General features: G+C 41.9%; 1 protein-coding gene and 1 long non-coding RNA gene across 6 annotated transcripts in view; one reads left to right on the top strand and one right to left on the bottom strand.

The window, feature by feature from the left end:
* RNF220 (ring finger protein 220) overlaps positions 1-14700 on the bottom strand; it is a 252268-nt gene that overhangs the window by 185911 nt on the left and 51657 nt on the right. The gene's annotated exons all lie outside the window — the stretch shown is intronic.
* Positions 1-14700, top strand: part of LOC103884480 — a 55097-nt gene that overhangs the window by 2167 nt on the left and 38230 nt on the right. The window contains exons 3-4 of the long non-coding RNA XR_004184848.1: positions 7729-7899; positions 10027-10155. This is a non-coding gene — a long non-coding RNA (uncharacterized LOC103884480). The remainder of the gene's footprint in view (positions 1-7728; positions 7900-10026; positions 10156-14700) is intronic.

Below are 14700 nucleotides of genomic sequence, written 5' to 3'. Positions count from 1 at the left end.
GTGCAATGGTGCAATCTCGGCTCAGCCTCCGCCTCCCGGGTTCAAGTGATTCTCCTGCCTCAGGCTGCCAAGAAGCTGGGATTACAGGCGTGTGCCACCAAGCCCGGCTACTTTTTTATATTTTAGTAGAAACAGGGTTTCACCACATTAGCCAGGCTGGTCTCGAATTCCTGACCTCAGGTGATCCTCCCACCTTGGCCTCCCAAAGTGCTGGGATTACAGGCATGAGCCACGGTGCCTGGCCAGTACAGGGATTCTTTAGAGCATGATGAAAATGTTCCAGAGTTAGGGGATGGTGATAGTTGAATGACATTGTGATTATACTAAAAACCACTGACTTGTACACTTTATTTTATTTTATTTTGAGATGCAGTATCGCTCTGTTGCCCAGGCTGGGAGTGCAGTGGCACGATCTTGGCTCACTGCAACCTCCGTCTCCCAGGTTCAAGCGATTCTCCTGCCTCAGCCTCCTGAGTAGCTGGGATTATAGGCACCCAACACTTCGCCTGGCTAATTTTTGTATTTTTAGTAGAGACAGGGTTTCACCATGTTGGCTGGGCTGGTCTCAAACTCCTGACCTCAGGTGATCCACCAGCCTTGGACTCCCAAAGTGCTAGGATTATAGGCGTGAGCCACTGCACTCAGCCAATGACTTGTACACTTCAAAATGATTAAAATGGTGAATTTTATCTTTTTTTTTTTTGAGATAGGGTCTCACTCTGTCACACAGGATGGAGTGCAGCAGCACGGTCACTGCTCACTGCAGCCTCGAATGCCTGAGCTCAAGTGATCCCCTGCCTCAGCCTTGGTGGAGGTGGAGGTCAATGCTGAAGTCCAGTGGGTTGGGAATGAATGGGAGACAAAGAAGAGGAGAAGGTCACCTCTCAAGTATTCATTGAATATCTCCTATGTGTCAGGCCACAGTAGAGAGGAAATCCTTCCAGAAAGCTTTGGAAATAATAGGAAGGGAAGAAATAGGAAAGTAAATGAGGAGGATGCAGGAAGAGGACGGGAGGGAAATGAGAGAGCCAAAAGGACAGGAGGGTCCAGTTAGAAAACAAGAACTTTAAGGTTGATGAGTTCTTAGTGATGAGGCTCACAGTGTGGCCATGGGACTGGACAGTGAAATGGAGTGGTGGTAAAGGTCTGTAGAAATTAACAGGCCAAGAAACTATACATGTGAGGGATCAGATCATTCCATCCAACAAATGAGGAGTGGAGACTGTCAGAGAACAGACAATGACAGAAGTGAGAAGACAATAGAATAGTGGAACAGCAAGGGTCTCAAAGAAGGGGGAATTGTGTGTATCCTTTTTATTTTTCTTTTATACAAATAAGTAAACCTGCATATTCCACTACTAGCTACTTAGTAGACACTCCATAAATAAATGTTGCCAACTGACTGATGTGTGCTCTCAAAAGCATCTCATAGCTGGCATGTTCTCAACTGAACTGTGATTCCCTTCCAAACTTAGTTCTCTTCCATTGTTATCTGTCTCATCTATTCCATTGCACATGCCAAAATCTTAGGAAGTATTATTGACATATTTCCTTCCTCTTTGCCACTCTCGAGATGGAACCCATCATCAAGTCCTACCAATTTTACTTTCTAAACATCTCTCACATATGTCCTCATTGCTCTACATGCTCGTCTAAGCACCCATCATCTCCTGTCTACTTTATCTGCCTCCTTACTCACCTCTGCACATCTGCTCTTGTCTCCCTGCAATCCATTCTCTACTCTGCAGCCAGAGTCATAGTTTCAGAATCTGAATCTGATCAGGATGTGTCCTTTACCCCTTCATCTCGTTTAAACCCTTTAAGGGATTCCCATTGTTCTTAGAGTAAGAACCCCTTAATGTCAGACTCTGCAACCTCACCTCGTACCACACTTTCATACTATTTTCCGTCTTTTCCAACCTAGTGCTTGTCGTGATCCCTCCTGGTAGGGCCTTTGCACCTGCGATTGCCTCTGCCTAGTGTTCTTCCTCTCTGTTGCCTAAATGCCTATTCATCCTAATCAGTACAACTTTCCTAAAATTTTTGTCTGGGTCATATCATACTCGGGCTGTCATAGCACTGCATAATTCTTCTTCATAGTGCCTGCTACAGTTGCAATTTTGCATTTGATTAATGCCTGTTTCCATGAGGACAGGGACTGTGCCTCACACATAGAAGGGACTCAGTAAATATTTAGTGATTGAGTGAATAATATACCAATAAACTTGCTCAGTGGTGTTAAGTGGCAGATCAGGGACTGTGTCCCAAGAGGAAATGTATTAGCAGGGAGGTTTGAAAAATGAACTCCAAGATCCCTTCCATTTCTGAGATTTGTGCTTTCTAGGTGAACTTCTATTATTTTCCTTCCCTTCCTTTTCTTAGGCTGGCTTGCCTGGCCTTATCTATACACCGCCATTGGGTACCATAAAGAATTAAAGACCTAAGGATTGGAAGGAATTAGTTCCCTCAGATGTTGGAAACCTTTCCTTTATCAGATGATTGAAAGAAACTCCTTAACAACAACCTTAATAATGGGTCATTTATTCTCTACTTAAACACATCTAATAATAGAGTTCAATTCTTCTCCAAAGGATTCCCTGTGGGTTTTCTTTCCTTTAATAATACATAAGTTAGGCATCTTTTTCATATGATTATTGGCCATTTGTATTTCTTTCTAAAACGAGTTCTCATATCCTTTACCCTCTTCTGTTAATTTTTTAGACTGATTTATAAACTCTCTGTAGATTAAAGAAATTAGCCCTTTGTCATATTATGTTGTAAATGTGTTTTCCAGTTTGTTGTTGATCTTCTGATATTGTTTTTGGCATCTAAACAATTCTATTCTTTTTTTTTTTTTTTTGAGACGGAGTCTCACTCTGTTGCCCAGGCTGGAGTGCAGTGGTATGATCTTGGCTCACTGCAACCTCTGCCTCCCAGGCTCAAGCAAGTCTTGTGCCTCAGCCTCCCAAGTAGCTGGGATCACAGGTGTGTGCCACCATGCCCGGCTAATTTTTTGTATTTTTTTGTAGAGACCAAGTTTCACTATGATGGCCAGGCTGGTCTCAAACTCCTGACTTCAAGCAATCCACCTGCCTCAGCCTCCCACAGTGCTGAAATTATAGGCATGAGCCACTGCACCTGGCCTAAACAATTCTATTCTATATGGAACAAAATTTAAAAGATACAAAAGATTATATAAGGACAAATAAATCTTCCTTCACTCTTGTTTTCCAGCTCAATTCCCCTCCCCAAACGTAAGTACTATTAAAGTTTCTTGTATATCTTCCCAGGGCTTGCCTAAGCAATAACAACTTATATGTATAGCTGTTTATCTTCCTACAACACACACAAAAGGTAATAACGCACTCCGCTTCCACATCTTGCATTTTCACTTACAACACAAGATATATCAGAGACCTTTCCATATCAGTACAGGAAGAGCTGCTTGATACTGCCAAATTGCCTTCCATAGAGGTTGAACCAATTTGCACTCTCATTAGCAATATATGCGAATGTCTCTTTCCACATCTTTCACTGGTACAGGCATACCTTGTTTTATTGCACTTTGTAGACATTATGTTTTTTACAAATTGAAGGTTTGTGGCAACCCTGTGTTCAGCAAACCTATCAGTGCCATTTTTTTCAACAGCCTGTGCTCACTTTGTGTCTGTGTCACATTTTGGTAATTCTTGATCTTTGATGTTACTATTGTAATTGATCTGGGGTGCCATGAACCACACTCGTATCAGATGGCACACTTAATAAATGTTGTGTGTGTTCTGACTGCTCCACCAACCGGCTATTTCCCTATCTCTTTCCTTGGGCCTCCCTACTCTCTGAGACACAACCATATTGAAATTAGGCCAATTAATAACCCTACAAAGAGCTCTCAATGTTCAAGTGAAAGGAGGAGCCACACATCTCTCACTTTAATCAAAAGCTGGAAATGACTACGCTTAGTACAGACGGCATGTCAAAAGCTGAGACAGGCTGAGAGCCAGGCCTCTTGTGCTGAACAGTTAGCCAAGTTGTGAATGCAAAGGAAAAGTTCTTAAAAGAAATAAAAAATGCTATGCTAGTGAACACATGAATGATAAGAAATGAAACAGTCTTATTGCTGACAGAAAGTTTTAGTGGTCTGGATAGAAGATCAGCCACAACATTCCCTGAAGCCAAAGCCTAATCCAGACCAAGGCCCTAACTCTCTTCAATTCTACGAAGGCTGAGAGATGTGAGGAAGCTGCAGAAGAAAGGTTTGAAGCAGCCGGGCGCGGTGGCTCACGCCTGTAATCCCAGCACTTTGGGAGGCCAAGGTGGGCGGATCACCTGAGGTCGGGAGTTTGAGACCAGCCTGACCAACGTGGAGAAACCCTGTCTCTACTAAAAATACAAAATTAGCTAGGCATGGTGGCGCATGCCTGTAATCCCAGCTACTCGGAAGGCTGAGGCAGGAGAATCGCTTGAACCTGGGAGGCGGAGGGTGCAGTAAGCTGAGATTGTGCCACTGCACTCCAGCCTGGGTAACAAGAGCGAAATTCCATCTCAAAAGAAAAGAGAAAAGAAAAAGAAAAAGTTTGAAGCTAGCAGAGGTTGCCTCATGACGTTTAAGGAAAGAAAGTATCTCTATAACAGAAAATTACAAGGTGGAGTAGCAAGTGCTGATGGAGAAGCTGCAAGTTATCCAGAAGATCTAACTAAGATAATTGAAGAAGGTGGCTGCACTAAACAATGGATTTTCAATGTAGATGAAACTGCCTTATATTGGAAGGTGCCATCCAGAGCTTTCAAAGCTTGAGAGAAGAAGTCAATGCCTCAAAGCTTCAAAGGACAGGTTGACTGTGTTAGGTGCATAATGCACTTGGTGACTTAAAGTTGAAGCCAGTGCTCATTTGCCATTCCAAAAATCCTAGGGCCCTTAAGAATTAAATCTATTCTGCCTGTGCTCTATAAATGGAACAACAAAGCCATGATGACAGCACATCTGTTTATAGCATGGTTTACATAATATTTTAGGCCCATTGTTGAGATCTACTGCTAAAATAAAAATATTCCTATCAAAATATTTCTGCTCATTGACAATGCACCTGGTCACCCATGCGCTCTGATGGAGATGTACAAGAATATGAATGTTGTTTTCATGCCTGCTAACACAACATCCATTCTACAGCCCATGGATCATGGAGTAATTTCAACTTTCAAGTCTTATTACTTAACAAATACATTTTGTAAAGCTATATCTGCTATAGATAGTAATTCCTCTGATGGATCTGGGCAAAGTAAATTGAAAATCTTCTGGAAAGGATTCATCATTTTAGATTCCATTAAGAAGAGTCATGATTCATGGGAGGGGGCCAAAATATCAATATTAACAAGAATTTGGAAGAAGTTAATTCCAGCCCTCATGGGTGACTTTGAGGGTTTCAAGACCTTAGTGGAGAAAGTAACTGTGAATGTGGTCAAAATAGTGAGAATTACAATAAGTGGAGCCTGAAGATGTAATTGAATTGCTACAATCTCATAAGAAAACCTGACTGGATGAGGAGTTGCTTCTTATGAATGAGCAAACGAAGTAGTTTCTTAAAATAGAATCCACTTCCTGGTGAAGATGTTGTGAACATTGCTGAAATGACAACAAAGAACTTAGAATCTTACATAAACTTAGTTGATAAAGTAGCTGCAGGGTTTGAGAGGATTGACTACAATTTTGAAAGAAGTTCTACTGTGAGTAAAATGCTATCAAATAGCATCACATGCGACAGAGAAATCTTTCATAAAAACAGAGTCAATGTGGCAAACATTGTTGTCTCATTTTAAGAAATTGCTACAGCTATGCGAACCTTAAGCAAACACCGTGATCAGTCAGCAGTCATCAACACTAAGGCAAAACTCTCCACTAGCAAAAATATGATTTGCTGAAGGCTCAGATGATCATTAGCATTTGTTAGCAATGAAATATTTTAAAATTAAGGTGTGTACATTGTTTTTTAGACATAATGCTATTGCACATTTAATAGACTACAACATAGCATAAATGTAACTTTTATATGCACTGGAAAACCAAAAGTTCATGTGACTCGCTTTGATGTGATATTTGCCTTATTGTGGTGGTCTGGAACTGGATCTTCAACATCTCTAAGGTACACTTGTGCACTATTAAAATCTTTTTGATCTCTGCCAATCTGATAGGTAAAAAATGGCATATCGCAGCCAGGTGTGGTGGTGCATGCCTATAATCTCAGCTATGCAGGAAGCTGAGGCAGAAGGATCACCCTCAACCCAGGAGTCTGAGGCCAGCTTCTGAAATATAGTGAGGGTCCATTTAAAAAAAAATGGCACATGGATTTATCTAAGAGTAAAGTTGAGCATCTTTTTATATATTTAATACATTTATGGCCATTAAAATTGTTTATGGCTTCTAGGCCTTTCCATTTTAGAGGAATTAGGATTGGGAAGGATTATTGTGATTATAGGAGAAGGAATCTTTAGTTAATCTAGATTTAGTAACCTGCTTTTCCACTGGTGTCGCAGTGGGAGGGTTTGAGCTGTATCCTTATTTTTATCAGCAACACATCTGTGACTAAAGATATAGTATGATAGTGTAGAAACAGTATGGGTTTTCAGGTCAAGCAGACTTGAACTGAAACCCCATCTCCTTTCTTTGATTCTTTCTTTTCATATTAATTTATTGAAGTTGTACTACGTGTCAGACCCTGTGTAAGGTGCTGGAGATTCAAAGGTAAATAAAACACAGTTCTTGCCATCCAGAAACTCTCAGTATAATGAAGGAGCCAGGCACATAAACCAGTAAGTATAATGCAAAATAGGTAACAATAATGATGATGTGGATGCTGATGAGATACCGATAATAGCTGGCAGCTCTGTGGATGATGAATCAGGAAAGGACGACACCAGAGACAAGGAGAGCAGTTAGCAGGCTGTAGCGGCAATCTAGGCAAGCAATGTAGTAAGAATGAAGAAGAGAAATCAGATTCTAGATGGAATGAGGCAGTCAGTAAGAGAATGATTTTGGTAAGAGTGGGGAGTGAGGATAGGTTTCCGTCGGTTGAGGACTGACAGGGAAATGAGGGAAGTTGCTGTTTCTTTGATATGATAGCTATTGTGGCATATTAGTTCATCAAATATCCATTCTCTTCATTCCTCCACCTCCCATCTTCTCTGCCACACAGATGTGCTTTGCTCATATGACTTGCTTAGTCTTCAAAGCAGGATGAAGTGACATTCCTACCCTCTGACTTTGCGCTTGGCCATCGATTTCCTTTAACCAGTGGAATGTTAGCAGATATAATGCAAGTAGAGATTTTAGATATGCACAAAAAAAAGAAAAAGAAAAAGATGCGCATGCAAAGTCGGCCTTGGTCTCTTGGGCTCCTGCCTCCCACCATGAGAAGAACATGCCTCTGGTAGCTGCTGGTTCAAGAACATTAAAGGACACATGGAACAGACCTGGACCTAACCCACAGCTTAGAGTCAGGCCCATCTGAGCTCAGCCTAGACTAGCTGAATCTCAGGTGATCTATACAACTGTACACTCAAGAAATATATATCCATCATCTATGACACTGAATTCTGAGTAAGTTTGTTATACAATGTTGTTGTGGCAAGAGCTGCTGATATAGGCCTCTAAAAGTGGTATCTTTTCTCTAGGTTAAATATCCCTATTTTCTGCAACTGTTCATAGTATGCCCCCTCCTTTCTTATTTCTGTCAGATTTCTCTGCAAGATATACCAACTGAACCAATTAGGAGGCACCCCTCCAAAGAATCACCAAATTAGAATTCTGCACACATGTGACCCTCTTCCTCTCCTCTTCAACTGTCTCCATTCTAGAGGTCACCCTATGGAAAAAGAAGGAATCTGTCCCTGGAGCCTGGGCTCAGGGTGAGTCTAGAATGAGTCTTGGGAAGATTAAAGATCAAACTCCACGAGTGAATTAGAAGGGAGTGGTTCTCAGCTCCTGGTTAATTCTGGAAACTCAAGTTATTCTACAAACAAAGACAGAGGTCAAGAGACATCTAAAATGTCTACATGGAAGCCAATTACACACCAATTGTCTACAGTTTGGACTCAAAAGATGATACTGCTTCACATCCCAAACCACCTAAAGCCAGGCAGATAAGGGGGATATAGGGCAGATTCCCATTCTGTGGCATCCGAAGCTTAGCATATACCACTTTGAGGACCCTTTTAAAAAAAAAGAAACAAAATTACAACTATAAAATTAGGTTCAAAAGTGAGTATTTATTAGAATGACAAATCATTTCACAACAATTACAAAGTTTTAAAGGTTGAGGAAAATGAGAACCATCACAAAAATATTCCAATAACATAATTTTAAATTAATTGATATACTTCTAAGTGCTTATTTCCTATATTTTCTTTTTTTTTCTTTCTTTCCTTTTTCCTTTTTTTTTTTTTTTTTTTTTTGAGACAGAGTTTTGCTCTTGTTGCCCAGGCTGGAGTACAATGGCACAATCTCAGCTCACCGCAACTTCTGCCTCCCGGGATCAAACGATTCTCCTGCCTCAGCCTCCCAAGAGCTGGGATTGCAGGCATGTGCCACCATGCCTGGCTAATTTTTTATTTTTAGTAGAGATGTGGTGTCTCCACGTTGGTCAGGCTAGTCTCAAACTCCCGACCTCAGGTGATCTGCCCGCCACAGCTTTCTTGTATTTTCTTTTTTTGTTTTTTGAGACGGAGTCTTGCTCTGTCGTCTAGGCTGGAGTGTAGTGGTGCAATCTTGGCTCACTGCAACTTCCGCCTCCTGGGTTCACGCCATTCTCCTGCCTCAGCCTCCCGAGTAGCTGGGACTACAGGTGCCCACCACCACGCCCGGCTAATTTTTTGTATTTGCAGTAGAGACGGGGTTTCACTGTGTTAGCCAGGATGGTCTCGATCTCCTGACCTTGTGATCCGCCGGCCTTGGCCTCCCAAAGCGCTGGGATTGCAGGCGTGAGCCACTGCATCCGGCCTTTCTTGTATTTTCTAAGCTATGGACTCTGACTCTTCATATGAACAATTCTGAAGTATCTATACTTCATTTTTCTATAAAGAAAATAGAAAATCCTGTCTTTCTTCTACTATTGTTGACCAAAATTTGTTTATAACTGATAGCTTAGAGAATTTCTTTCCACCTCAAAACTCCTTACTAGTACTGTTATATAAATGTCAAGGATTAATGTGAAATTTGGGGAAACCTCTATCAAGTTTCTTTCATACAGGAGTTGTAAGATTTCATGGCCTTTGGAATCTTCCTTAATATTCTCAGACTTTATTGATACTCTTTCACAGTTTATTAGTGGTGTCCTGGTTACAGTGACATAATTATGAGTTTTCTGTTACCTTTGGTGATGTCAATATCTTGGAGATGTGTATATAACTTCACATAAGGATGCACTCATTGTTAGTAGTATTGCTACAGGCTTATGCACCATAAACACAGGAATTTTAATAAATTCCATTTCACGTGATTCCCATTTATATATATATATATACACACACACACACACCAGGTATGGTGGCTCACACCTGTAATCCCAGCACTTTGGGAGGCCAAGGCAAGCAGATCACTTGAGCAGGAGTTTGAGATGAGCCTGGCCAACATGGTGATACCCTCTCTCTACTAAAAATACAAGAAAAAAAAAATTAGCTGGGCATGGTGGTGCACACCTGTAATCCCAGCTACTTGGGAGGCTGAGGCAGGAGAATAGCTTGAACCTGGGAGACGAAGGTCACAGTGAGCCAAGATTGCACCACTGCACTCCACCCTGGGCAACAGAGCAAGACTCTGGCTCAAAAAAAAAAAAAAAAAGGAAAGAAAAAGGAAAAAGAAAAAAAAATGATATATTTACAATTGTATACACTGCATTAAGATGTACTCCTGACAGGTGCGACGTTTTGTTTTGAACAGCCATTAATAAGAACCAAAATTTCCACTTACAATTTTACATATGTGAGGACTAGTTTCTGGATCCATACATTTTAAGCCTTGTTTCTCTTCCATTGCAGAGCATCATAGGACACATTCATGTCCCCTGACAAGCTCTGATCATGCACCTTCATGACCTGACCCAGTTAATTAGCAGAGTGGGCAGCAGCAGTACTCCTGAAGTCATTTATACACCAGGACAGCCAACAGTAAGTTAACTGCACAGAAGAGACTGCAAACCACATAAACAGATGCATAAACTAAATATAAAATATACTCCAACTAAATATAAAATATACTCCCAACTCAGCTTCTCCTGAAACAGATCACCAAAACATCCATGGCCACTCCAACGCCACTCCAGGAGGGGAAGTATGAACTTCAAGGGAAAACAGTAGTCTCAATTTTGATCAAAGTATTTTATTTTTGCAAAGTGAAAAAATATAACCATGTAAAAATATTGCTAAGGCCTCCTCCAGGGTCTTGAAAGGAGTTCATGCAAGTAAGGGACCTGGAAGTTTAAATTCATTAACTGCATAAAAAATCCACTTCTAGAAGGATAAAAATCCTGGTTTTATCTTTTTCTTGGTGTAGGCACCATCAATAGACAGCATTACCTGTTGCTGGGTATTTTTGCATTAAATATGCAATATTTATTGAGTACTGACTAGGCACCAGACACTAGGGATACAATTGTGCTGAAATGAACACCATCCCTGCCCCGGTGAGCTTAAGCTTTAGCTGAGAGAGAGACATCAAAGAGTTATATTTAGATGAATGTCCCAGGAAGGTTCCTTTTAGGGGGCAGGTCTGTTAAACCCAAACCAAACCTATTATTCCGATGTGCTGACAGGGGAGGGGGAAGGCCAGGAATGCAAGGAGTCCCTCAGCAGCGTCAGACCCCTCAGAAGGTCTCCTCTGACCTTGTGGTTCTCCTAGGGTTCAGAATCTAGCCACTGTCTTCCACATGTGTTCCCATCTACTCTGCAGCTACATTCAAGCTATTCCTCTGGCACTTCAGGCTTAGAATTGCTAGCATGTGAGGCTGTACCAGCAGGGCCTCTTTAGCTGGGGAACCCAGGACCCAAAGTCTAGCAGAGGAAACACTGGGCACTAGTCTGGGGAAGCTAAAAGAGGATCCTGAAGTTAGAAGTGGTTAGTGCAGCTGACCTCCTCTCCCCTAACTAAAAACAGGGAAGTGTTGTGAGAACCCTCAATGAACAGCACCGGGAGGCTCCGATCTCCTGTTTTACCCTGTTCTTTCCTACCCTTCGCAGAGTCAGCCTACTGACATATCTTTTATCTTATTTTTTCAGCCAAACATCTTGACATAGTTACCTACACCCATTTCCTCCACTTCTCACTTCCAATTTCCTACTGCTCCACAGCAGTCTAGCTTCTGCCAGTGAAACTGCAGGTACCAGGTGTTAGGGGATGTCACTGCTCTACCAGCATCCCCTGCCCTTACTACTTCAGTGAAGCCCAGGCTTCCAGCTGCTACTACCTGCATTCATTCGCCTGAGGGATTTCTCTCACAGCCGGGGTCTGTTCTCCTGCCCAAGCAGCAGGCTGGAAATGTCAGTGAATTAGTGCCCTCTAAGAACAGCCCTCAACCAATGACCTGAAAGAGCTCCCTCACCCCATGAGAGAGAAACGATGAGGTGGGTGTTCTGCATGACTTCCAGGGCTTTCCCCATGGATTAGGCTGTAACTGCCCACGGTGGCTGCTGGCTTGATTCACCCTTTACTGGCCGTCCCCTCCCTGTTCATCCCCCTCTCCCACACACACCAGTGTTCTTCATCTTTCAAACAGACTAATTCTCTCAGGGCCCACTTTTAGGAAAACTCAAACTAAGCACCAAGATCATCAATGACGTCCTGACTGTTGTGGTCTTGGTGAATCCATCAGTTAGCAAGTATGCACTGAGAACCTACTAGGTGCTAGGCATTGTCCAATCTGACCTCACCTCTTTAATACACTTGACATCCATAACCACTCCTTCTTGAAGCTCTCCTTCCTTGGATTCAGGCTTCCTTGCATGTGGATATTCCCTCTTTTTTTTTTTTTTTTTTTGAGACGGAGTCTTGCTCTGTCGCCCAAGCTGGAGTGCAGTGGCGCAATCCTGGCTCACTGCAAGCTCCGCCTCCTGGGTTCACGCCATTCTCCTGCCCCAGCCTCCCGAGTAGCTGGGACTACAGGCGCCCGCCACCTCGCCCGGCTCATTTTTTGTATTTTTAGTAGAGACAGGGTTTCACCGTGGTCTCGATCTCCTGACCTTGTGATTCGCCCGCCTTGGCCTCCCAAAGTGCTGGGATTACAGGCGTGAGCCACCGCGCCCGGCCCGATAGTCCCTCTTTCATCGGCAGTTCCGCTCCACCTACCCCTTACACAGTGGTGTTCCCAGAGTTCACAGCCCAGCTCTTGTTCTTCCTACTCTACATGCCCTCCTTTGGCCATGCGGCCCACCTGCACAGGATCAAATCCCATTTTTTTGTTGAAGATTCACAGATGCCTTTATCTACCCTTACGTTGTTTCCTGGGTTTCAGATTTTGTGTCCAACTACCTTTTAGACATTTTAACCCAGAAGCTACAAAGTTATCGCAAATGCAGCATACCCAGTTTTGGGGGGTTTATTAGCTGGGTTCTGTGTAAAGACAAGTGTGTAAGGAAATTGGGTGGAAGACATTGGCAAGAGAGCATTTAAAAGTGATGGATCCTGAGATGTAGGCTCAGTAGGAAAGGAAGTAATTCTGGGAGAAGGCTGAGAGATTAGGAAGAAATAGAAGTGTCAAAGGCGGTGCTGGATTACTCAATAGATAAACACATTCTTCGGGCATCCAAAAAGCAAAGTGAACCCTCCCCCACAACATCTTTTTAGAAAAACCTTAAAATCAAAAAAAAAAAAAAAAAAAATCACCAAAAGAATCACCACGGTAAAAGTCAGAAATTTATTGAACTTCCTTACACTTATTTTACAAGTTAGTATTGTTTTCATTTTAAATTACATAAGGGAACATTCTCTTTTTTGGTGCTCGGGGACATTAAAGGTCTGACTTGGGTCTAGGCAGTCAATGAGATGAAAGCACAGTTATAATGGGAGCAAGGGAGAGAGGAAGCCGGAAGGTAGAGGCTATTGTCCAAGAGTGGATGCTCTCTTACCCAGCCTCTTCCCTACCGACCTACTGGGTTAACTAAAACTTTCCATTCCTGCTGTAATACATTCTAGTTAATGGACACGGTGCTCTGAATGTTCCTGGCTGGCAGGCCACTCTCTTCCACACACATATACTACTTCATTACTTCCATTTTTACCAGCTGAGTGTAAGTCATTGTGATTGTTTCAAAATTTCTTTATTCCTGTGGTAGTAGTTATTGTGTTTACATAATTTAATTAAACATTATGTAAACCAATGGTGCAAAAAGAAAGACAATTGTTGTTTCTAAGAACACTAAATCAGATACTTTGGGAAGTTTCATAAAGGTAAATCTGTTTTTTAAATGCTATTGAATTGGGTGTGGGTGAGACAACTAGAAAACAGTTAACATTTATTGAATGTTTACTATATGTCAGACAGTACATTAAGGCTTTGTATACAATAGTTATTTCATCCTCACAATAACTCTCTGAAGTGGTTACTGAGGAAACGGAGGCACAAAAAGGCCAAGCAACTTACAAGTTAGGAAATGGTACATCCAGGATTTGAACCCAGGCGGTCTGGCTTAAGAGACTGTCCTAACCATTATGGTATCACGTAAACAAAAACTGGAAAAAATCCTAACAGTGGAGTCTGTGCAGAGGCTCTTTCATAAGAATATTTAAGTTTCTCGTTCTATTTTTTTTTTTAAGAGACGGTATCTCACTCTGCTGCTCAGGCTGGGAGTACAGTGGTGTGATTATAGCTCACTGTAACGCCTGGGTTCAAGTGATCCTACCACCTCAGCCTCCTGAGTAGCTGTAACTACAGGTGCGTACACCATGCCCAGTTAACTTTTTCATTTTTTATTTTTTATTTTGTGTAGAGGGAGGGTCTTGCTATGTTGCCCAGGCTGGTCTCAAACTCCTAAGCTCAAGCGATCCTCCCACTTCAGCCTCCCAAAGCACTGGGATTATAGGTGTGAGCCATCACACCTGGTTTTCTTGTTCTACTGTAAAGAAGCTGAAGCCAAAATCCATAGACAAGTCGATATAGATATGGTTGTTCAAGAATCAAGAACTCCACACTTGATAAAAGGCCCTGACACTCTACCCAAAGACTAGCAAGTGGTTGTGCATTTCTGTCATCTAAGTTAGAATGCAATGTTGAAAGTATATATGTGGCATATGTGGTACTTTTTATGATGTACCACTTTAACTAACTTTGATTAATCAACCTAGTAGCAATGCTGAATGAGAAGGACTTCTCTGTTTCAGAATTTAAAATTTCAGACATGGAACAGCCCTAGGTGAAGAATCAGCTATCTTTCTAAAACGCAGATCTAAATATAACACTTCCTCGCTTAAATACTTTCAATTTCCACCATCGACCCCTACTCACAACCAGAAAAAAAAAAATCCAGGGTTATAAGTAGTATCCCGCCTACCTTTACCATCTGATTGTAAAGGAGCCAGTCCCTCTTGCCTGTATTTCTAATCATCCGCCAGTTACTTCATTCATACTTCAGTATCTTTGACTGTCATTTTCTTTGCCTGGAATTATCTTCACTCCCTCTCTAATTGGAGAAATCTTACTCATAATTTTTTTCATTCATTTT

This window comes from Papio anubis, chromosome 1 (genome assembly GCF_008728515.1).
Source record: "Papio anubis isolate 15944 chromosome 1, Panubis1.0, whole genome shotgun sequence".
Classification (NCBI taxonomy): Eukaryota; Metazoa; Chordata; class Mammalia; order Primates; family Cercopithecidae; genus Papio; species Papio anubis.
Note: the sequence above shows the minus strand (reverse complement) of the source record. Positions and strands in the feature narration are given on the sequence as shown.